Below are 25,903 nucleotides of genomic sequence, written 5' to 3' on the forward strand. Positions count from 1 at the left end.
GGAGAGGCAGGTGATAGAGAAGGGATGCATTCAGACCGACGGTTTGAGATTTGTCTATTTTAACGCAAGGAGTATTGTGAACAAAGGGATGAGCTTAGGGTGTGGATCAGCACTTGGAGATATGACAAGGTGGCCATTACAGAGAATTGGATGGCTCAGGGACAGGAATGGTTACTTCTAGTGCCAGGTTTTAGATGTTTCAGAAAGGACAGGGAGGGAGGCAAAAGAGGTGGAGGTGTGGTACTGTTGATCAGAGATAGTGTCACAGATGCAGAAAAGGTGGACACCATGGAGGGATTGTCTACGGAGTCTCTGTGGGTGGAGGTTAGGAACAAGAAGGGGTCAATAACTTTACTGGGTGTTTTTTATAGGCCGCCCAATAGTAACAGGGATATCGAGGAGCAGATAGGGAAACAGATCCTGGAAAGGTGTAATAATAACAGAGTTGTTGTAATGAGGGATTTTAATTTCCCAAATATCAATTGGCATCTCCCTAGAGCAAGAGGTTTAGATGGGGTGGAGTTTGTTTGGTGTGTTCAGGAAGGTTTCTTGACACAATATGTAGATAAACCCACAAGAGGAGAGACTGTACTTGATCAGGTGTCAGATTTCTAGATCAAAATTCTATCTCCTTTATAATAGCATTGGAGAGAGAGATAGTAACAGACAAGTTAAAAAGTGTTTAATTGGAGTAAGGGGAATTATGAGGCTATCAAGCTTAAATTGGGAACAGATGTTCTCGGGGAAAAGTACGGAAGATAGGTGGCAAATGTTCAGGGGATATTTGTGTGGACTTCTGCATAGGTACGTTCCAATGAGACAGGGAAGTTATGGTAGGATACAGGAACCGTGGTGTACGAAGGCTGTAATCTAGTCAAGAAGAAAAAAGCTTACAAATGGTTCAGAGAGCTAGGTAATGTTAGAGATCTAGAAGATTATAAGGCTAACAGGAAGGAACCTAAAAAGGAAATTAGAAGAGCAAGAAGGGGACATAAGAAGGCCTTTGCGGACAGGATTAAGGAAAATCCCAAGGCATTCTACAAGTATGTGAAGAGCAAGAGTGTAAGACATGAAAGAATAAGTGTGACAGGGGGAAAGTGTTTATGGAACCGGAGGAGATAGCAGTGATTCTTAATGAGTACTTTACTGCAGTATTCACTATGGAAAAGGATCTTGGCGATTGTAGGGCTGACTTGCAGCAGACTGAAATGCTTGAACATGTAGATGTTAAGAAAGAGAATGTGCTGGAGCTTTTGGAAAGCATCAAGTTGGATAAGTGGCCGGGACCGATGAGATGTACCCCAGGCTACAGTGAGAGGCGAGGGAGGTGATTGCTGAGCCTCTGGCAATGATCTTTGGATCATCATTGGGGACGGGAGAGGTTCCGGAGGATAGGAGGGATGCGGATGTTGTTCCTTTATTCAAGAAAGGAAGTACAGGTAGCCCAGGAAATTATAGGTCAGTGAGTCTTACTTCACTGGCTGGTAAGTTGATGGAGAAGGTCCTGAGAGGCAGGATTTATGAACATTTGGTGAGGCATAATATGATTAGATATAGTCAGCATGGCTTTGTCAAGGGCAGGTTGTGCGTTACGAGCCTGATTGAATTTTTTGAAGATGAAACTAAACACGTTGATGAAGGAAGAGCAATAGATGTAGTTCATATGGATTTCAGCAAGGCATTTGATAAGGTACCCCATGCAAGGCTTATTGAGAACGTAACGAGGCATGGGATCCAAGGGGACATTGCTTTGTGGATCTAGAACTGGCTTGCCCACAGAAGGCAAAGAGTGATTGTAGATGGGTCATATTCTGCCTGGAGGTCAGTGACCAGTGGTGTACCTCAGGAATCTGTTCTCAGACCCTTACTCTTCGTGATTTTTATAAATGACCTGGATGAGGAAGTGAAGGGATGGGTTAGTAAGTTTGCTGATGACATAAAGCTTGGAGGTGTTGTGGATAGTGTGGAGGGCTCTCAGAGGTTACAGCTGGACATTGATAGGATGCAAAATTGGGCTGAGAAGTGGCAGCTGGAGTTCAACCCAAATAAGTGTGAAGTGGTTCATTTTGGTAGGTCAAGTATGATGGCAGAATATAGTATTAATGGTAAGACTCTTGGCAGTATGGAGGATCAAAGGGATCTTGGGGTCTGAGCCCATAGGACCCTCAAAGCAGCTGCATAGATTGACTCTGTGGTTAAGAAGGCATACAGTGTATTGGCCTTCATTAATCATGGAATTGAATTTAGGAGATAAGAGGTAATGTTTCAGCTATATAGAACCCTGGTCAGACCCCACTTGGAGTACTGTGCTCAGTTCTGGTTGCCTCACTACAGGAAGGATGTGGAAGCCGTAGAAAGGGTGCAGAGGAGATTTATAAGGATGTTGCCTGGATTGGGGAGCATGCCTTATGAAACAGGTTGAGTGAACTCGGCCTTTTCCCCTTGGTGCGACGGAGGATGAGAGGTGACCTGATAGAGGTATATAAGATGATGGGAGGCATTGATCGTGTGGATAGTTAAAGGCTTTTTTCCAGGGCTGAAATGGTTGCCACAAGAGGACACAGGTTTAAGGTGCTGGTGAGTAGGTACAGAGGAGATGTCAGGGGTAAGTTTTTTACTCAGAGAGTGGTGAGTACATGGAATGGGCTGCTGGCAACAGTGGTGGAGGCGGATATAATAGGGTCTTTTAAGAGACTTTTGGTAGGGACATGTTCTGCACAACTTTGTGGGCCAAAGGGCCTATATTGTGCTGTAGATTTTCTATGTTTCTATGAAAACAATATCCTTTTGGGCAAGTTTGCAAGAGCCTTTGGGAAGGGTTTAAACTAATTTGGCGGAGAGATGAGAACTGGAGTGATAGGGCTGCTGGTTTACAAGAATAAGCACTGTGTTGTGAGAATGTCAGGGAAGACAGGCCAAATGATAGGGCAAAATTGCACTCAGTGTCAGTAGGGTGAGTTGCAGTGTAAAAGGGGGACAAAATTGAAAAGACTGACAGATACAGGACTGAAGGTGTTATACTTGAATGCACGCAGTACATGGAATAAAGTAGATGATCTTGTACTATAGTTAGATATTGCCAGGTATAATGTTGTTGGTATTACTCAGTTGTGGTTTAAAGAAGATTATAGTTGGTAGCTTAATATCCAAGAATACACATTGTATCAAAAGGACAGGCAGGTATGCAGAGAGGGTGGGTTGGCTCTGTTGGTTAAAAGTCAAATTCTTAGCAATGAATTTGGTTTGGAAGATGTAGAATCTAAACTGAAGTTGCAAAGGGATGGGAACCAGAGTGCCAGAACAGTTAGTGGAGAGGTTGGAATCAAAAGGTTGAGCGTGGCGCACTAGTGTCTTGAGCTGAATATATTTCCATGCAAGAAGTATCGTAGAGAAGGCAGATGAGCTCAAGGCATGGATCAACACCTGTAATTATGATACTGTATTGTAGACATTAGTGATACTTGGTTGCAGGAGGGGTAGGACTGGCAACTCACTGTTCCAGGGTTCCATTGTATTAAACATGACAGAACAGGGGTCGTGTTACTAATCAGGGAAAATGTCACAGCAGTTGTCTGTCAGGACAGACTGGTGAACTCAACTAGTGTGGCATTATGGATGGAATTGAGAAATAAGAAAGGTACAACCACATTAATGGGGCTATACTACAGACCACCCAGCAGTCCTAGGGATTTAGAAAAACAAATTTGTGGAGAGATCACAGACTGTTGCAAGAAACATAAGCTTGTTATAGTAGGTGATTTTAACTTTCCACATAGTGACTGGGAATCCCATACTGTAAAGGGACTAGATGGGATAGAGTTTATCAAGTATGTTCTGGAAAGTTTCTTTAATCAGTACGTAGAAGACCCAACTGGATCTGCTATTAGGGAATGAGGCAGGGCAGGTAACATAAGTTTGTGTAGGGGAACACGTTGCATCTAGTGATCACAGTGCTATTAGTTTCAAAGTAAGTATGCAAGAAGATAGGTCTGGTCCACAGGCTGAGTCTAAATTGGAGAAAGGCCAGTTTTGATGGTATCAGAAATGATCTGGTAAGTTTGGATTGGGACAGACTGTTTTCTGGCAAAGGTGTAGTTGGTAACTGAGAGGCCTTCAAAAGTGAAATTTTGAAAGTACAAAGCTTATATGTGCCTGTTGGAATAAAAAGTAAAGATAACAAGTGTAGGGAACCTTGGTGTTCAAGAGATACTGAGGCCCTGGTTAAGAAAAATAGGTGCATAGCAGGTATAGGCAGGTTGTTAAAAATGAGGTGCTTATGGAGTATAAGGAATGCAAGAGAACATTTAAGAAAGAAGCCAGGAAGACTGAGAAAAGGCATGAAGTTTCTCCAGTAGACAAGGTGAAGGAAAATCCTAAGAGATTCTACAGATATGTTCAGAGCAAAAGGATTGCAAGGGACAAAATTGGTCCCCTGGAAGATCAGAATGGTAATCCAGTGTGGATCCAAAGTAGATGGGGAAGATCTTAAATACTTTATTGCATCTATATTTACTCAGGAGAGGGACACAGAATCTTTAAAAGTAGGGCAAAGAGCCATCAGACCTTCATGGACCTTATACAATTACAGAGGAGGAGGTGTTTGCTATCCTGAGGCAAATCAGGGTGGATAAATCCCGACGGCCTGCACGTTGCTCCCTCAGACCCTACGGAAGGCAAGTGCAGAAATTGCCTGGCCCCTAGCAGAGATATTGTAATCATCCTTAATGACAGGAGAAGTACCAAGAATTTGGAGGATGACCAATGTTGTTCCACTGTTTAAGAAAGGCTCCAAACATAAACCAGGAAATTATAAGCTGGTGAGTCTGACATCAGTTGTGGGAAAGTTATTGGAAGGTATTCTAAGTGACCGGATATATTAGGATTTGGATAGCCATGGATTGGTTAAGGATAGTCAACATGGCTTTGTGCCATGGTAGGTCATGTTTAACCAATCTTACAGAATTTTTCAGGAAGATTCCAGGAAAGTGGGTGAAGGCAAGGCATTAGATGTTGTCTACTTTAGCAAGGTATTTGACACGGTCCAGCATGGGAGGTTGGTCAAAGTTCAGTGGCTTGGCATTCAAGACCAGGTAGTATATTAGATTAGACCTTGGCTTTGCAGAGAAGCCAGAGAGTGATGATAGATGGTTCCCTCTCTGACTGGAGGCCTGTGACTAGTAGTGTGCCTCAGGGATCGGTGCTGTTGTTGTTTGTCATCTATATCAATGATCTGGATGACAATGTGGTTGACTAGATCAGCAAATTTGCTGATGACACCAAGATTGGGAGTGTAGTGGACAGCAAAGAAAGCTATCATGGCTTGCAGGGAGATCTGCATCAGCTGGAAATATGGGCTGAAAAAAGGCAGGTGGAATTTAATGCAGGCAAGTGTGAGTGTTGCTCTTCGGTAGAACTAACCAGGGTTGGTCTTACACAGTGAATGGTAGAGCACTGAGGAGTGTGGTAGAACAAAGGAATCTGGGAATACAGGTCCACGGTTCATTGAAAGTGTCATCAAAATTAGACAGGGTTGCAAAGAAAGCTTCTGGTATATTGGCCTTCATAAATTAATGGATTGAATACAGGAGATGGGATGTTATTTTGAAATTGTATAAGACATTGGTGAGACCTAATTTGGAGTATTGGTCACCGACCTACAAGAAAGATGTAAATAAGGTTGAATGAGTCCAGAGAAAAGTTACAAAGATGTTGCTGGGTCTCTTGGACCTCAGTTATAAGGAAAGATTGAATAGGTTAAGAATTTATTCTTTCGAATGTAAAAGATTGACAGGAGTTTTGATAGAGGTATACAAAGTTATGAGGGGTATAGATAGGATAAATGCAAGCAGGCTTTTCCACTGAGAAGTTGGGTGAGACTACAGAGGTCGTGGTTTAAGGGTGAAAGGTGAAAAGTTTAAGGGGAAACTGAAAAGAAACTTCTTCACTAAGAAGATTGTGGAAATGTGGAATGAGCTGCCAGCACAAGTGTGCATGCGAGCTCAATTTCAACATTTAGGAGAAGCTTGAATAGATCCAAGAATGGTAGAGGTATAGAGTGCAGGCCGATGGGAGTAAGCAGTTTAAATAGTTTCAGTATGGACTAAATGGGCAGTGGCCAGGATGTGGACTACAAATTACAATGGAAGATCAAAAAGGCATGTCAAAAGGGCAATGATATGATAGTCATAGAGAATTTCAATATGGAGGTTGATTGGGAAAATCAAGTTGGTGCTGGATCCCATGGAGAATGCCTACAAGATAGCTTTTCAGAGTAGTTTGAGCCTTCTTGGGGATCAACTATTGGATGTTGTGTAAGGAACCGGTTTTGATTAGGGGCATTAAGGTAAAGGAACCCAAGAAGACCATAATCATAATACGATTGAATTCACCCTGCAACTTGAGAGTGAGAAGTTAAAGTCAGATGTGTCAGTATTACATGGAGTAAAGGGATTACTGAGACATGAAAGAGCAGATGGCAAAAGTTGACTGAAGGGGGCAGTGTGCAGTGAAGCTGTCAGAAAGCTGGAGTTTCTGGGAGCAATTCAGAAGGTGCTGGATAGATTTTTCCTGAAGGAGAACTGGTAATCTAAAGGCAGGATGGTGTAACCATGGCTGACAAGGGAAGCTCAAACTGACATAAAGGCAAAATAGAGGGCATGTAATAGAGAAAATTTTAAGGGGACGTTACAGGATTGGGAAACTTTTTAAAACTAACAGAAGGCAACTAAAAAGCCATAAGGGAGTAAACAATGAAATTTGAAGGTAAACTAGATAACAATACCAAAGTGGATACCAGAAGTTTTTCCAGATATGCAAGGAGTAAAAGAGAGGCAAAGGTAGATATTAGACTGCTGGGAAATGATGCTGGAGAGGTGGCAATGGGGGCCAAGGAAGTAACAGAAATGAGTACAGTTGTTATTACAAGGAGGAGGTGCTTGGGGAAAATGAAAGGTCTGAAGGTTGATAAGCCAGCTGGACCAAATGGACTACACCCCAGGGTTCTGAAAGAGGTAGCTGAAGAGATTGTGGAGAGATCAGTAATCTTTCAAGAATCATTAGATTCTGGAATGGTTCCGGAGGACTGGAAAATTGAAAATGTCATTCCACTCTTCCAAGAAGTGAGGGAGGCAGAAGAAAGGAAATTATAGACCAGTTAGCCTGACCTCAGTGTTTGGGAAGATGTTGGAGTAGATTATTAAGGATGTGGTTTTGGAGTCAATTGTTAAGGATGTAGTTTTGGAGTATTTGGAGGCACATGATAAAATAGGCCAAAATCAGTATGGTTTCCATCAGAGGAGATCTTGCCTTACAAATCTGTTGGAATAGTTTGGAGAAATAACAAGCAGGATAGACATGGAGAATCAGTGGATGTTGTGTACTTGTATTTTCAGAAGGTCGCTTAATGACTTAAGAGCTGATAGTTTTACAGAGAAGATACTAGCATGGGTAAAGCAGTGGCTGATTGGCAGGAGGCAGAGTGGGAATAAAGGGAGCCTTTTCTAGTTGTCTTACTAGTAGTGTTCCACAGAGGTTGGTGTTGGGACCACTTTTTAAGTTGTATGTAAGTGATTTGAATTATGGTATTGATGGCTTTATGGCCAAGTTTGTGTACAATATGAAGACAGGTGGAGGAAGCAGGGAGACTGCAGAAGGGCTTGGACAGATTAGGAGAATGGGAGAAGTTTCAATGTACGGTCGTGAACTTTGGTAGAAGAAATAAAAACATAGAATATTTTCTAAACAGGAGAAAATTCAAAAATCTGAAGGGACGGGAATCGTGCAAAATTCTCTACAGGTTAATATGAAAGTTCAGTCAGTGGTAAGGAAGGCAATTGCAATGTTAGCATTCATTTCGAGAGGACTAGAATATAAAAGCAAGGATGTAATGCTGAAGCTGTATAAGGCATTGGTCAGGCCTCACCTGGAGTATTGTGAGCAGTTCTGGGTCCCTTATTTTAAAAAGGATGTGCTGACATTGGAAATGGTTCAGAGAAGGTTCATGAGAATGATTCTGGGAATGAAAGCCTTCTTATATGAGGAGCAATTGGTTACTCCGGGCCTTTTCTCACTGGAGTTGAGAAGAATGAGGGGGTATCTCATGAAATCTAGATAGAGTGTATGTGGAGAGGATGTTTCCAATGGTGGAGGAGTCTAGGATTAGAGGGCACAGCCTTAGAATAGAGGGATGTCTATTTAGAATGAAGATGAGGAGGAACTTCTTTAACCAGCTAGTGGTAAACCTGTGGAATTCGTTGCCACAGGCAGCTGTGAATGCCAGGTCATTGAGTGTATTTAGGGCGAAGGTTTATAGGCTCTTAGTCAGGATCTGAAAGGTTATCGGGAGAAGGAAGTTGAGAGGCAAATGGATCAGCCGTGATGAAATGGCGGAGCAGACTTGATGGGCTATCTGCTCCTACGTCTTATGGAATTATGGTCTAATATCTGACCACGAAACTTTACAGCAACAAAAGCTGATGCGCCTAGCATGGCAATTTCATTGGAATGGGGTCACTGACCTTAATTAACAAGGTAAGTTTGGCTCAGCTTATGTTTAATTTTCTGTATATTTATGCTTCTAATTAACAATAATTGATGTATTTTCAATAAATTTGCTTTTAGTTTCAAAAATGTTTTAATTTTTAAAAACCATTTAAATCTATGTCAAAGATTTTTAAATGTCTGTTAATCAAAGACATTTAAAAGCAACAAAATGGGCCTCTGATGGCTCAAGATTGCATGGGAAGAGATGTAGGTTTTGGGGAGAGCAAGTGTGGGATTCTGTACCAGTTCACCACTGCAACAACAATACACCACTCATCTTAAAGAGCAAAACACTCCGAACGCCGTTTTGTGTAATTTCCTGAATTAGCTTTGATCACCTAAAGGCATCTGGGTGGATTTTAGCACTTTTTCTTTTTTTTTTGCTAACCTTAGAAATTACAAGGCTCAGTGAATATATTATGGTCTGTATATTATTGTATTAATATCAGACAAACAGGCTGGACAATCATTTACTGTGAAACTTTTATATAATATACAATTTTAGATTATATTAGAGCCCAACGTTCACAGACTGCAAAGCAGAATATTCCAGCATCTGCAGATTTTCTCTTGTTTGTCATAGCAAATTTCTTGGATATTTGTAAGTCAGTTCCTTACCTCAATTGGTATGTCACACCATACTACATCTAGCAACAGGCAAATGGCTGGTATTATTTAACAACCTTTTATCAGTGGAACATGTGACTAAACCTGACATGACAGGATTAAATTCAATATTAGGTTTTGAGAGAGATAGTTTGAATCACAATCAAATTTAAATTTAAATTTAGATAAGGCTGTCTTTAGAGTGATGACACGTGAATTGTCTAAAGTAAACTGGATGGAAATGTTCAAGATTCAAGACTCATGATTAGTTAATGTCATTTCCAGTACGCATATGTGAAGGAGAGAAGATAATTGTTACTCCGGATATGCTACAGCACAAAAAAAAACAATAAGAAAAAGAACACAATAATTATAAAATGTAATAAATACATAAAACTTATATACATGGGTTGATTGTGCATACATAAAGTGATGCAAGGTACCACAGTACCTGTACATTAAGGGACTGACAGGAAACAATAGAGTAGTAGTGGTGGGGTGGGTTAGTGGGTGGAGGTGTTGATCTGCCTCACTGCTCAGGAAAAGTAACTGATTTTAAGACTGGTTGTCTTAGCATGGATGTTACGTAGCCTCCTCCCTGGGACAAACAGTCCATGAACAGGATGGGTGAAATCTTTCATGATATTGCTGGCCTTTTTCCTAGAATCTTTCTATATATATATATATACACACATACACACACACACACACACACACACACACACACACACACACACACACACACACACACACACACACACACACACACACACACACATATGTCCACAGTGGCCAGCAGTTTGAGGATATATGGGTAAAACTGAATAATCAAAAGAAATGTTTAGTGGAAGTATCTGATACAACACAAAATCTGTGCACATTTGCCAGGACCAAGAACTCTAGATATGTATTATCTAGGTCTGCACAAGAGAAAGTAGTTGTATGGGTTAATTTCTGAAGTATTCCTATGTAGTATAGGAGAAATCTGGAACTCCTTCTCCCTCAAAAACTCTTGAGGAAAATAAAAACCAACACCAATAACACCTGTGGTTGTGGTATCGATCGGTCATAGCTGCACAGAACACCAGAAAAGGTTTGAGATAGAATGGTCTCTGACCTAATCCATTTCTACTATTTCAGTGTTGTTCAGTATCATCACACTACTGCTTCACTTTCTCTCTGTTCTTCCCTGCTTTAGACCACTGAATACAATCAAAAAGAGACAAGTATCCTCTCATACTGAGAGACTGATGCATTGTGTTGCATTGCATTTCAAAAGGGGTGGCTGTGGGTGGAGCTTAATTAATTTTATTGCAAAAGATTCCAGTAGTTTCCAGAAGTACCTGCTGGAAGCATTTTTGCTGTTTTGGTGGTTGGCAGCAAGCCAGGAATGCTTTCCGGTGAATGCAAAGCCTTTGCAAACCCAATGGTGTCTGTTGAGTTAACCCGTAGCGGAATCATAAAGTTCAGAATTTGTTATGTTCCAGTCAGGAATGTTATTCAGGAAAAGGGTGTCACATTTCATATGGAACAGCTAATTTTTCTTTAAATACATGGCAACCCATCCAATAGAGGACTATTGCCACCCTGATCCACTACTCTTTCTTCTTTCTTCCTTTCCTCCACTTCTCCTTCCCTCTCTTTGCAATCTTCTTCTCTCTTCTACCACTCCTCCCTATCCTTCCTTCCCTCCCTCACTTTTGTTCTTTCTCTGGCTCCCCCCCTTCCCATTCCATTCCACTTTCATCTGGCTCCTCCTCCTCATTCCACCACTCCCAGCCCCAAACCCTTTGGCTCCCTCTCTTCCCTCTGAGGTCTTTCTGCCCACCTTATCAAACTGCCTCCTGAAGCTTTCCACTACCTCCTGTAATTTGCTCATAGATCTGGACCTATCCTATTGTATGTGCTGGAAGTAGGGAGCACCAGTGTAGGCAATGGAACATACTGGCCAGAGAAACCATTTTCAACTAGAATGAACCATGAAGAATGCTGTCCTCTGTTAGTTTGAGCTGAATATTTTTCAAAATACATTACTCAGAAAGAAATACAAATCTTACCTGTTAACCTCATGAAGTCCTTGAGACTTCAACTCATTTAAAAGTATTAATATCCAACGATTCACTCTGTTTTAATTATTAAAATGAATCTCATTAATTTCCAGTGAATATTATATATATAAATATGGATCATTATAACCAATTTTGGCAGTGCCCAACTGAAAAGGCTGTTACAGTGAAGGGAACCTCGTGCAATAAACCAGCATGTAGAATGGTTACCTCACTCTTCAATTTCAGTGCCTTTCCATTGAAAGAACAGCAAAATGTTGAGCTGCCTGCTGCTTTTAAACATACCTCGTACACTGTCATAACCTTGCCAAAGGTATTTATCAGTAAAGTCATTCAAAAGAAACACTTTTCATGCCTAAAGTTACATATGAGGCTATTACCAAATGGTTCCACTCGTGGTGTGCTGTTAATGCGAAGACCAAATACCTTTGTAAAAGCAGGATGTAGAAGTGGCGGGCTGGGGAACTTGACTTCTCTTCGTGCTCCATCGATGCTGCCTTACCTGCTGAACTCCTCCAGCATTTTGTGTGTGTTCTGGTTAAGATGGCGCTGAGCTGTAATGACCTTCAAAGCTGTGGCTCAGACTTAGCTGTTTCTTAGGTCTGTAAGGATGATTTTAGGGACAGCGTGGGAGGTTAGGGACAGGGAAGAGGGGAGTTAAAGGTCAGGGGCAGTAAATGAAAATTTGGGGACAGGAGGTAGTGTTCAAAGCCCAGGTTGGGGCATTTCATGATTGAAGGCCAGTGGTCCCTAGGTCAACTAGTTTCAGGTCAGAGGGCTGAAGTCAAGGCCCAAAGGTCAGAGTCCTGTGATCAGCAAGACCTGGGTTCAAGGCGCGAAGGTCACAGTCCCATGACTAACACATCCAGAAGCCGAGGCCCGAAAGTTAAAGTCCTGTGATTTGCGAGTCCTGGGAGGTAGACTGAGATCCAATGACTGCGAGTCTGCAAGTCTAGGGCCAAAGATTGGAGGCTAGTGGCAGCCTGTCATATGGAGGCATGTCTGTGTGTGTGAGTGGGTGGGTAAGGGGCTTGTTTTCCTGTGTTTCCTGTTGTTTTTCTTGTTCTGCTTGTGTCTTTCCGCTGAATGTTGTGGCCATGGAAATTGGCACTGGAATGTGTGGTGACACTAATGGGCTGTCCTAGCATATCCTTAGATGTGTTGCTTGTTACCGCAAAAGATGCATTTCACTGTATGTTTCAGTATACACGTGATAAATAAATGAAATTCCAGTCATTCATTACACAGCATTAACAGATAGATGATGCAAGTGTTCTCAGAATCAAAGATTGACATTTATAAATAACATTTTATTGGAATAAAACTAGCCTGCTCATCCTCCATACCACCATCCAGTGCTCAAAATCATATCTTTAATTTATTAATACACTTGGCAGACATGACACATTGATTTTGCAATTTAAAGACAACTAACATGAAGTCAGAGTGCTTTGAACTTCTAATCCTTGTATGAGTAGACCAATTCAGGCTTTGGCCTGTGAATGTGAGGTGGGAGAAGACCACATGATGGATTTACAAGAATGAGCCTTGCTATGGTAGGTGAGGGAAGGACCAGGGTCTGCCGACTCTTTGTGTAGGTTTTTGTGGCAGATTTGACACCAAGAGGCAGCCAGACTGTTTCCAGCTAAGTGGTTCCACCTGACTTCTGAATCACAATGAAGCCAAAAATTGCCTGGGCCTTGCATCTCACAACTCTGTTAAAAAGGTCCAGTTCCATGCCATTATCTCACCCTCTCAAACAAGCACTGTTCTCACAGTGGGCCTTAAGAATTTTGTGTTCAGCCTGTTAAAAGCCTTCTTGTTCAAGTGCAGTAGTCAAGGAGCCCTTAACAACCACAAGAGAGCGGCCAACATCCACAATCAAAGACTAAGGACATTGATACAAAAACCAATGTTTTAGGTTGCATGAGGGTTTTACTTGACACACGAGACTGCAAACTTTACTTCCTCGTGGCAGAGAGCTTTTAGTTTTCCCATTTTTAATCATTTAGTCTGAAATAATTTTTTCTGGTGGAAGGATGACCTTGATTAGGTGTTAAAAAAGAGTAAAATTGACAAGTGGAGTGATTCTTACATTTTTTCTGCTCCTGCTGGGAAACAAACAAAATTTGTACACAAATTCTGTGCATTGATTGCCTGAATCCCTGCTGTGTCTATTTTCAGGTCTCAAATCAGTGACAGCCTATTCATGTTCCACTATTTCCCAGAGTAGGAACCTAATCCAATTGGATGTCATGTTAGGCATGAAGCAACTTAACCAATAGAAGTACTGCAGACTGATCATCAAAGTAGCCCAAATCACTTTCCCTTGGTTTAGTTGGTCCTGTTGACCCCTGGCAAGACAAAGATGAGGCAGCCCTGGGAGTTAGCACCACCACCCTACCCTGCCCTCCACCAATGTCACCATCATCTCTTTCAAGGTTGCATTGATAGTGGCACAAGTTTGATACAACTCCTCCTGTTTGGACCTTCCATTCAGAATTAAGGCCTGCTCTCCAAGGTGGTAAGTTCTTTAAATGGAGTTATAGGAGGGGTAAAAGGGTCAGGGGAATAAGCAACCAATTCACAATACCTTCCACCTGATTAATTAGAATGCTGGACAAAATTTCTCCACAGGTATTGCAGTTTGGTGACAACAGCAGATAATATACCTGCATTGAAGTTTCAGATCAGTCATGATTATATTGAATAGCGGAGCAGGCTCAATGGCTGTCTCTAATGCTCTTACTCTATGTACTATAAGGTCAGAGAGAGAACTTGAAGAGAAATGTTCTGAGTTCTGCAGAAGGTGCTCTGGAATTTACATATCTACCTCTAGTTCAGGCTGTACCTCTGCTACCTATCCAATGTGCCAATCTCCATAAAGACCACTTGACAGCAGATGAAGTGGAGTTTTTAGAATTTGCCCATTTATGATTCACCTTCAGTTCAGTTCACAGAGTTTGCTGGGGCATAGGGAGTTGACAGAGAAGGATATAATGCACAGGAAGTCTTTTGGAAGAAAAGGTTTAGACACTTATGGGGTAATTGTGGTGTTTAAAAAGATTAAAGGAATTGATAGCAAATACTCCATGGAACTTGTCTATACTTCTCACTGCCTCAGTAAAGCAGCCAGCCTAATCAAAGGCCCCACTCACCCCAGAAATTCTCTCTTCTCCCCTCTCTCATCAGTCAGTAGATACAAAAATCTGAACGGTTCAAGAATACTCTTACCCACTATTATCAGACTATTGAATGGTTCCCTAGTACACTAAGGTGAACTCTCATGATCTTGCACCTTATTTACAGTATTTACCAGTACTGCATTTTCTCTGTTACACTTCATTCTGCATTCTGTTAATTGTTTTACCTTCTTCTACCGCAAAGCACTGTGTAATGATGTAAGGAGCCTGCCATTTAAAACAGAGGAGCATAGAAACTTCTCCTTGAGGTTAGTGAATCTCTGGAATTCTTTGCTCCCAGAGATAGGGGAGGCTAGGCCATTCGATGTGTTTAAATCAGATATTGATAAATATTTGAAAGATTATGGAATTGTGGTTACTGGAAACTGGCAAAGAAGAGAATTTGAAGTCACCACAGATCAGTTGTGATCATACGGGTCAGGTGGCCTGCTCCTGCTCCCATTTTCTTGCATTATTGAGTTCTTGTGGCTGTTTTGATATCTGCCCTTGTGGTACGTATTGCTCTATTCCAAACAGATCGCCTCCCCCCTGCCTTCCTCCAGCATCACTACCAAGCTACACCGGTGGACCTGAGCCTCGGGTCTGCAGCAGTGCTCACTGATGTTATCAGTAGCAAACTTTTTCTGCTCCACTCTGTCAATAATCCATTGAAATAGCTCCTCCTTCTTGAGTAATGCATCAGAGGTTCCTCGGGAGTGACCTTCCACATCTCTGAAGGAAACACAGATGACTCTGGGAATGGAGCAGATTGAACCCACTTCACCTGGCTATCTGTGGCTGGATAGGAGGGACAGTGCAGGCACACAAGAACCATCCTGTTCCTACTTCCGGGCAGAATTTTGCAAGAACATTGCCAATTTAAAAAATCGCCCCCAGTATGGTCTAAAGTAAATGAGCTTTCAGTGGGTTAAGGATGGTGCTGACAGGGTAAGTATTTGTTTTACTTTGGTTGGTTGTTTTTATTTTCTTTTTTTCCCCAAAGAAACCATTATCAATGCAAGATGCTTATTTCTTGACAGGACTTCCTGCAGAAGTGATAGCAGTTGTCTTATTCTTGAAGGGCTTGTGTAGCTTGATGAAGTAACTAGATAATTCAGATAAGTTTGTAAGTGTCTCACTGCACTGTCTTTTTTTTTTGACAAAATCAAAACATTAGGTCGTCCATTTCCACATGTGAGGGGTAACCAGCTGTCTTCAAAGGTTATGGGGAGAAGTCTGAGGAGTGGGGCTGAGGAGGGAGAAAAGGATCGGCCATGATTGAATAGCGGAGCAGATTCGATGGGCCAAAGGCCTCATTCTACTCGTGTGTCTTGTGTTACCCAGTGGGGTAGATATATTTTAAATGTCTTTGGAACCCAGGTTATTGGGAACTTAATCTGACCTATTTTCCTATCACAGCAATTAAACTATGGAATCCAATTTCTATCAGAATATTTGGTTGCCCAGTTCTACTAATACTGGTCAAGACGTACAAAAAGTCTGGATGAACTCAGCAGGTCAGGCAGCATCCATTGAAAGGAGCAGTCAACATTTCAGGCTGAGACCCTTCGTCAGGACGTTGACTGCTCCTTTCAACAGATGCTGCCCAACCTGCTGAGTTCATCCAGCCTTTTTGTACGTCTTGATTTGACCACAGCATCTGCAGTGTACTTTGTGTTTACTAATGCTGGTGTTTCTGGCACCAAAAATAGCAGCAGACCCTCAATCCAGTGCTGTCACGTCCAATTACAGTGCGAGAGGCTAAATCTTCCATACCTTAATGTTAATTATCTGCAACTTTTATCCAGGTTCATTCAACCCAGTTGCAGTACTATCTCATGTCTTGTGCCTGATGCCTCAAAGGCATCCAGGGAAAGAATTCATGAAAAGTTCTCCTTTCATGCTATTTGTATGTGCAGTCAAGTAGCACGTAGTGATTACTGATGCAGAGTGAAATAAAAAGTGAAGTTCAGGCAGCTGCTTTGATAAAATAAAATCTATTGTGGTTTATGGATGTACAAATCTTGGAGGCCAGAGTTGTGACTTTCTTTGTGTCTATTGTTGCACAATCAGTCCTTCTAGTTAGTAAATGAGCTGCATGTGATCTGAATTCTGCAACTGGATTCTGAGAGTATTGCATGGAGTGGAAAACAAACTGTTGCTGGAAATTCTCAGAAGTTCAGGTAGCATCACTGGAGAAAGAAACAAAACTGACCTTTCACTAGAATTGAGGAAATTTAGAAATCACACGTGTTTTATCTGGCAACGGTGCAGTCGGTAAACAAAAGTTAAGTTGTGCCAGTCTCGTTGTCTGCAGTGGCCTGTAAAGTTGATCAAGCGATCCATGTTAACATTGAAAGCCTTTGTCACTATGTGGAAATTATTGCTATAATTCAAGGATATGATGCATAATGTCAACTTTGGCTCAGCAGTAGCATTCTTGCCAATAAATTGCACGGTTTGGAAGCGATTTCAGTGCAGACTTGGAGAAAGCTGCACAGCCTGAGCATCTGTTCTTCAGATAAATTTAAAATGAGGTATATCTACTCTAAGGTGGACATGAAAGATTCCATGGTATTCCTTGAGTATCTTATTCACACAGCCAACACCATTAAAACATTTAAGTTGTTATTCATCTCTTTGCTGCTTTTGTGACATAATTGTTTGCATTTTGACTGCTACCAACACTACAAAATATTGTTCTAATTAACAGTAAAAATGTTTGGGGCATCTCAAGGATATGAAAGATACTATACTATCCTTAATAATGTTTCCAAAGTAGTATCTCATAACATTGAAGCTCAATATTTCAACTGAGTGTTAAGGAAATACTGTTCAAATAGATCACCTGTGACTGGTTCCCAGAGTCACAATATTTTATGTAATGCATACAAAATGCTGGAGGAACTCAGCAGGCCAGGCAGCATCTATGGAAAAGAGTAAACAGTCAACATTTCTAGCCAAGGCCCTTCATCTAGACTGGGAAAAAGATGACTGGTCAGAGTAAGAAGGTGGGAGAAGGGGAGAAAAATGCACAAGGTGGTAGGTGATACTTGAAACCAGTAGGAGGGGAGGGGTGAAGTAAAGAGCTGGGAAGTTGATTGGTGAAAAAGATAAAAGGCTGGAGAAGAGGGAAGCTGGTAGGAAAGGGTAGAAGGCCATGGAAGAAAGGGAAGGAGAAGCACTGGCGGTAGTTGAAATCAGGAGAGGGGTAAGGGGGTGATAGTTGAAATGGGGGGGGGGTGATAATTGAAACTGAGAGAAGGGGGAGGGGGATATTTCCAGCATCTGCAGATTTTCTTGAGTTTGTCTCTCAATATACATGTGGCAGATACAGTTAAATTTCTGAGCAATGGTGAGCTCTGATAATGGAGATGAGGGACTTGACAATTCCATTGAACTTCAAATGTAAGTGGTTAGACTATCATATTGCAGACAATCATGGCTTGAATTTTACTTGACTTTTTCTGAGATTTTGAGATATATGGATTGGACTGTAGTTCATATTGGTCTCTTTCAGTTCTACGTTTTTTCATGTTTTCACCCATTCTTTCTTGTAGCCAACTGGTGGGCTGGAGGTTTGGGGTTTGATGTTCTTGTTGTTTCTCCAAGGGGGCGATATGTTGGTTTTGTAGGTACAAGGTATGTGTTGGGGCATTTGGGGTTTGTGAGTTTTTGCTTCTTTTTCTTTGCTTGTGAGGATTGGGGGGATTGATGTCTTTCTTTCAACTACTTCTAAGGTTTTCTGGAGAAAACAAATCTCAGAGTTGTATTCTGCATACATACTTTGACAATAAAATGAACCTTTGAACAGCCTGGGTCTTGCTTCAGGTAAACTTGTGAAAAAGTTATGTGTGAAATTGAACATTGTACTTTTATCAGTCAACATCACAACTTCTAAACCCCTGCAAAAATGAAGGACAATGATTTCCAGCTGTCGGTAGCTTCTCTTGGGGTACTGCCCTGGGGAACTCCTGGGCTAATGTTATGGGGCTGGAATCAGTGACCTCCAACAAATGTAACCATTTTCCTCTGTGCAAATGTTTTACCACAACATATGAAGTATTTTCTCTTTGATGACGACCTTTTGTTTCGGTTTTCAAGGTTTACAGCAATCACTCTTACCGCTTCTTTGGAATCCAGCTTTGGAGTCCATCTTCGGTGTAAAACCGTGATGATGTTTGGGTCTGATAAAAATCCGTACTAAGCATCCGTACTGCCGAAAGGTCTCAGCCCAAAATGTCGACTGTACTTTTTTCCATAGATGCTGTCTGGCTTGCTGAGTTCCCCAGCATTTTGTTTGTGTTGAACAGTGGCAAGTACATTAACTGCATCAACACATTCCATCACTTTGCTAATTTGGTTGAGAGCAATTGACTGGGTGATAATTAGTTGCACTTGACTTGTCCTGTATGTTGTGAACCTTTCATATCTGGGTAGTTTTCCACATTGTTGAGTAAATAACAATGTGAGAACTGTAATGGAACAGATGCAAGGATAATTCATGGAGCATTAGCTTCTGAACTACAGCTCATTAGTCTTCCAACGACAGGTTTGGATTCACAGCCATTTTTGTATCCTGATGAATGGATGGCATGAAGTTACAGTGGCAACGGAGGGAAGGTTGAAGTGGAACTGGAGTGAATCGGGTTGTACTGAAGGGAATAGACCCAATGGAATGATGAAATAGGAAGGGAGGATGCATATCTGGTGATGACATGTTGGATAGACTCTGCAGAAAATAATCAGATCTGTGTGGGGGCTAGGGGAATGGAAGCTGAGGAGTAGCTCTATTAGCTGCGCCAATATGTCGCCCAAAATCTATGTTTTTAATAAAGATTGTATTAATTTCAACTTAAGCAACCATGTTTCGGCTGGTGATGCTGCTGAAGTTCATTGCGGTGTTTTAACACTTAAGTATTTGTTGTATTGTATCTGACAATATATAAAGTAATTTCTTTTCCTACATTAATATACCTAAAGTTAAAGAGAGATATAGTTCATAAGTTTCATCTTAAAGAAATGTCAAAAAGCTTTAAAAATATAATGAATTTATACTTTTTTCTTATTTTCACAGGTAATTTGTTTACATCTAATAGTGTCACTATCACTCCTGGGGCGAACGCGTCATGGTTTCCAATATGGTAGATGAATGTGAAGACAAAGCATGGAGGTAGCAGTGAGTCCAAGGGTCCTCTGGAAGAAATGTGGCAGAATACACACTGAAAAGAGCTAGTTTCAACCTGTGGAAAACTAGCAGAAGTCATCTGTCTTTGCACATGCAAGAGTAAAAGTACCAACCTAATAAGAGCTAAAATTTGTGGATCCCAGTGACCTGGAGGCAACCAGAGACTGTTCACAAGATTGGAGGAAGTGTAATAACATATGCATTTTGTAAAACACACAATAATTTTGTCAGACTCCAACACTAAGGCAATATATTTGGGCCTAGTTAGCCATGCAGATTGACTGTAAGCATATGGAGAATATTCTGGTCAGTTCTCTGCTTCACTCAATCACCAGATGGTCAACTGAATGGATTCACATGGCAACTCAAAAATATTGCCATACAATTGTGGAACCTCTCCAGAGATAGATCCCGTAAATGTTTCCAACTCAGAATCTGTACACAAGTATTAAGCCTGTATTGTACAGTATGTCTTAATTTATAAATTTTATTTTTGTAGCAATGCACACTGCCATGTAAATTATGCTTGGATTAAGTAAAAATGAAAACATATTCTATTTTTTACCTAAAGAACTGTAAATGGAATCATTTGTTTTCAGAACTTCTAAACCAAATTCCTTTCACATATAAGTCCTGTAAAATTGATCTTTAATTGATCTTAGAATTCATAATGTAGGTACAGGAAACAGAAAATGTAGCAAATGTACATCTGGTCAGGCAGCGTTTTCTATAAAGAGGCAAAGGATGAAATGGAACTATAGATCGGGACAACTGTGTGTTATAATGATGTTGTGCTGTTGAGCAGAGAGTTTGCGAGTATTTAGCTCACAGATTGCAATGCAATATGTGGTGTTGCAATTGAGCATTGCTAAGTTGCAGAGCAGACTCAATGGGCCATATGGTTTAATTCTGCTCCTATGTCTTATAGTCTAAATAGACCTTTTGGGAAGGAAATAGGTAGTGTGGCCTATTTGTAACACAGATCAAATTGGTTAGCATGGGTGTTGAGGAGTTGACAGTAAATCAGAGGATTTATAAAAAACTTTCGGAAATTAAGAAGCTTTCGAAAAGCATTTTGTTTGTAGTTTTAATGGTGTGCACTTATCAAACCATATTGACAGGCTAGATAAAGCAGTCCTGATGAAGGGTCCTGGCCCAAAACATCGACTGTTTATTTCTGTCCATAGATGCTGCCTGACTTGTTGAGTTTCTTCAGCATTTTGTGTGTGTTCCTCAAGATTTCCAGCACTGTGTTTAAATAAAGCAGCTAGTCTTTTCTGATGCATTATGTACACTTAAAAGCACTTCCTTTTGACTTGCTATAATTTGGAGGATGGTAGGGGGTAGGGTGCTGGAGTGCAGCACCTCTGTAAATTGTCATCCTTTCTGGAAGCTCTGGATGCAGAATACTGCACAGATGACTTTGTAACGCGTAATGATTATTTGAAGACCACTTAACTTGAATCAGTAACTCATTAGGGATGCCCCATCTTCTGTCAATCTCAATGAGATTTATTCATTGACAACTCCTCCTGCTCTAATATGGAGTTTATATTGTTTGAACAATATCTACCAGTCATGATCAAAGCTATAGCCACCCTTGAGGCAAAGTTATATTTCTTTGATGTTTCTGTTATCTATGTTGATTAAGTTCTCAGATAACTTAAAGAAATGTTGCTTTGGTGTAACATCGTTAAACAGCTGATGGAATACAGAACAGAACAAATACTGTCACAATGGAAGAGAAAGAAAGAGTGATTTTATTTATAATTAAAATGGGTAGGTAAAATGTGATAGTATTAAACTGGAGTGAGCGATTTGTGAAGCTGAGGAAACATCATCACTGGGAAGAGTCCTAATAATGATGAGCTTGGCTTACATTTCTGAATGTGTTTTGAGACATTTGAATTGGAAATGGTTTATTATTGTCTCTAAAGACCATAATACATAGGAACTAAATTAGGCCATTTGACCCATCGATTCTGCTCCACATGTATGAGGTACCCAAACAATATACTGTGAAAAGCTTGCCTTGAGCACAATTCATACAAATCATATCATTGTACAATGCATTAAAGTAGTACAAGGTAAAACAATAATAGATTGCAAAATAAGTTTAACAGCTACAGAGAAAGTGCAGTACAAGTAAACAATTAGATGCAAGATCATAACAAGACTGATCAGGAGATCCAGAGGCCATCTTATCATCCTAGGTTTACAAGAAAATGACTTCTCAAAGATGCAGAGAAGTACATAGAACTCTTTTCTTAATCGAATTTTCATAATTTAGACTAATGTTATATTATTCAGTGTAACTGCTATATATTGTGTTAATGATGACTTTTGAAATCAAGGAAAATACAAATATAGTAAATGTCCCTTTTAGCTTATAGTGAAGTTTTGAGAAGTTCGCTGTGGGCTATTATCATCTCTCTGACCTAGGAATTATTTCACATAACACAACGTTTCTAATGTACCATCTATAGGAACTGAATCTGAAACTCATTTGCCAAACAGGTTCCACTACCCTCTGTTTGGCTCATACAGCCTGCTAATTAGTTTTGTTTCTTGCAGATGTATGACTTAAGTATGTACAGAGGTTGCTGAAATATACAGGGACAACAAAAGACATGCAACATATGTAAGAGGGCGAGTCCCACAGAGACACTGTTGAGACCGGTTTCTGCATTACTTAAAGGTTATGAACCTATTTTGATCCATGGCCATTGAATATGGCAAGTTAATCTTCTGTTAAGTCACCATCTAGATCTCTGAGTAAAAGATATTCTCATCTCTGCTCTAGATATTCTGGAAATGACTTGAGAAGGACACTTTTTTCTCCAGTTATTGCATATAAATGTCAGATCATCTGGAAAACTTCCGCTAGCCCTTGCCTTTCATTGTTTCAGAGAAAACAATCCCTTAACCAAGTTCTCCTCTTAAGCAATCCTTCGAAACATCCTGGTAAATTGTATCTGCACCCTTTCTTAAACCCTTTGCACCTTTCCAAAAATACAGTGCCTTGAGTTAGCAACATAAGTTCAGATAATTCCTAACTTGTGATGGATAAGATAACCAAGATCCCGTCGCTTTTATGTTTTATTAAAACGTGTAATGCATATGGTTTTTTATACACATTGTTATGGATGAATGAACAGAAAGACATTGTTACTTTTAACAGACACCAATGTCTGTTTGTTCTAATAACAATTTCAAATTTGTGTCTTTTGCACTAATCCATGTTTCCATATTGGTCCTCAATTAAAATGTGTCTAAATAGAAGTTGTCTGCCATGCTTCTACAGACTTCACCATTGTATTGTTGGTATTTTGAAGAATTTACCTGCCCTTTGGATGGGAAATTGGCACTGATGTAAAGGATCAATTATAATCATATTAATTGGTTTTCCTATGGATAGAGCTGCAAAATAAGGGGATGATCACATTGTTAGGATTGTACTGTAGACCGCCAAATAGTGAATGGGAATTAAAAGAACAAATATTCAAGGGAAGTTGTGCAGAGAAAGGATGTAACTGTCATACTCATTAGGGCTTAAATGGGGTAAAATTTGCTAAGTCTGCTCTTTTCAGCAATATATATAGAGGGGAAAGTTCAATATCCTATTGGGTAATAGGGCTGAGCAAGAGACTGAGGTGACAGTAGGGATGTACTTTGGGACCAGTGACCATAGTTCAATTAGCTTTTCAATACAGTAATTATGTTAAGGAACAGAACTGGTGCACAAGTTCAAGTTTTAAATTGTGGCAAGACAAATTTTGATGGGAGGAAACAAAAGTTTGCAAAGGTTGACTGGAGTGAGTTGTTTGCGGACCACAGGCAAGAGGGAGACTTTTAAAGGTGATATAGAGAGATCTCGTTCTGCATTTTCTGCTAGTGAAAGACAGGAGGTATTGTGACCCTGATCAGGAAAGCAACAGAAACGTAGTTAAGGTATAGGTAATAGCGATCAAGTGACTATCTAGAGGGGAAGAATGGATGCAAGAGTGTACTCCAGAAGAAAATAAAGGGGGCAAAAAGGAAGCATGAAATAGCTTTAGCAAAGAAGATTAAGGAAAATCCTTTGTACTTTTATACACATGCTAACAGAAAAAGAGTAACTAGGGAGAGAAAATAGGGCCCCTCAAAGGTCAAAGAGGACGTCATTGTTTGGAGCAGCAGGAGGTGGGTGAGGTCCTCAAGAAAGAATTCTCTTCTGTTTTTACTGTGGAGAAAGACATGAAGACTTTAGAAGAAGGAATTGTAAATTGGAAGGTCTTGGGGATAATCTACATTACAGTAGAGGAGGTGCTGGATGTCTTAAAAGGAGTGAAGGTAGACAAATCTCCAGAGGCTAACCAGATATTTTCAAAAACACTGGGAGGCAAGAGGAGAAATTGTGGGACCCTGACTGAGTCATTTGCATCATCGTTAGCCATGGGTGAGATGCCAATATTCTGTAGGGTAGCAAATATAGCCTTTATTTCCGAATGGATGAAAAGAAAAATCTAGGAACTTTAGGCCAATATGTCTAACAACTGTGACAGGTAAGTTGCTGGAGAGGCTTCTGAGGGATAAGATATACATTCATCTGGAAAGACTGGTGTGGATTAGGAATAGTCAGCATGCTGCTTTGCATGGGTGATCATGTCTTATGAACTTGACTGAGATTTTTTTGATGATGTGATCAAAAATATAGATGAGGGTAGTAGACATGTTTTACAAGGCCTTTTACAGGGGTCCTCGTAGCTTGCACTGGGAGGAAAGTTGACATGGAATCCAAGGAGAGCTGGCTAATTGGATACATAATTGACTTGCTGGTGAAGGTAGGTTTCTTGGACTGGAGGCCTGTGACTAGTGGGCTTCAGGGCTTGCTGGTTTTTGTTTATTATTTATATCAATGATGTGGATAAAAACATACAAGGCATGATTGGTATGTTTGCAGATGACATTAAAATAGATAGTATAGTGGAGAATGAAAGTTTGCAAAAATTACAGGGGTATCTTCATTAATTGAGTAAGTGGGCTGAGGAATGATAAATTGAGTTTAATTCGGATATGTGTGGGGTATTGTATTTTGTAAAATCAAATCCAAGGAGGACTTTTGCATGCTCCTGCTGTACAACAGGGGGTCCTTGGAGGACAAGTACATGGTTCAGAAAGTGTGGATTCAGTAGAAGACAAATTGAAGAACAGGCCTTTGGTATGCTGGCCTTCATTAGTCAGGGTAGTGAGCATAAAAGTAGGGATGTCATTATGTAGTTGTACAGGACACAGACAAGTCTACGCTTGGAGTACTTTGTTCAGTTTTGATTGCCCTGCAATAGAAGGATTTTATTAAACTGAAAAGAGTTACAAGGATGCTGCCAGGACTTGAGGGACTAAGTTAGACAGACTAGGACACTATCGCGTAGAGCAGAGGAGACTGAGCAGAGATCTTCTTGAGATGTAGGAAATCACGAGGGTCAGAGATAGGGTAAATGCACAATCTTTTTCTCAGAGCTGGGAATTATGAACTAGACAGCAGAGGTATAAGGTGAGAGGGAAAGATTTAAGAGGAATTTGAGGGTCAACTTTTTTTTAAACACATAATATCTATGTGCAATTGGCTGCCAGAAGAAGTAGTTGAGGCAGGCACAATGACAACTTTTAAAAGATAGTTGGAGAAGTTTTGAACATTGACTTCTCTAACTTCCGTTAATGCCCCTCCTCCTCTCCTTACCCCATTCCTGACATATTTAGTTGTTTGCCTGTTCTCCATCTCCCTCTGGTGCTCCCCCCCCTCCCCCCCCCCCCCGCTTTCTTTCTCCTGAGGCCTCCCGTCCCATGATCCTTTCCCTTCTCCAGCTCTGTATCACTTTCGCCAATCACCTTTCCAGCTTTTAGCTTCATCCCATCCCCTCCGGTCTACTCCTATCATTTCGCATTTCCCCCTCCCCCCTCTACTTTCAAATCTCTTTACTATCTTTCCTTTCGGTTAGTCCTGACGAAGGGTCTTGGCCTGAAAAGTCGACAGTGCTTCTCCCTATAGATGCTGCCTGGCCTGCTGTGTTCCACCAGCATTTTGTGTGTGTTGTTTGAATTTCCAGCATCTGCAGATTTCCTCATAGTTGGAGAAGTACCTGGATCAGAAAGGTCTTGAAGAATATGGGTCAAACACTGGCAAATGGAATTAGTGTGATGGGTTATCTTGGACTGCATGAACCAGTGGAGCCAAAAGGCCTGCTTCCACCCATAGAACTCCATGGCAATGAATGGTAGAGCAGGCACAAGATCAAGATGGCTTATTCTTTCTTTCATTTCTTTTGTCCATTACTTTCTAT

At 40.7% G+C, this 25,903-nt stretch overlaps 1 protein-coding gene across 1 annotated transcript in view; it reads left to right on the forward strand.

Moving 5' to 3' along the window:
* The window catches only part of scaf8 (SR-related CTD-associated factor 8), a 216,263-nt gene extending 193,423 nt beyond the window's left edge, over window positions 1-22,840 (forward strand). The window contains exon 22 of the transcript XR_009515130.1: window positions 19,473-22,840. The gene's annotated coding sequence lies outside the window, so the exon portion shown is untranslated. The remainder of the gene's footprint in view (window positions 1-19,472) is intronic.
* Window positions 22,841-25,903: the final 3,063 nt, after the last annotated feature.

Source organism: Hypanus sabinus, chromosome 12, assembly GCF_030144855.1.
Source record: "Hypanus sabinus isolate sHypSab1 chromosome 12, sHypSab1.hap1, whole genome shotgun sequence".
In the NCBI taxonomy this organism is placed as follows: Eukaryota; Metazoa; Chordata; class Chondrichthyes; order Myliobatiformes; family Dasyatidae; genus Hypanus; species Hypanus sabinus.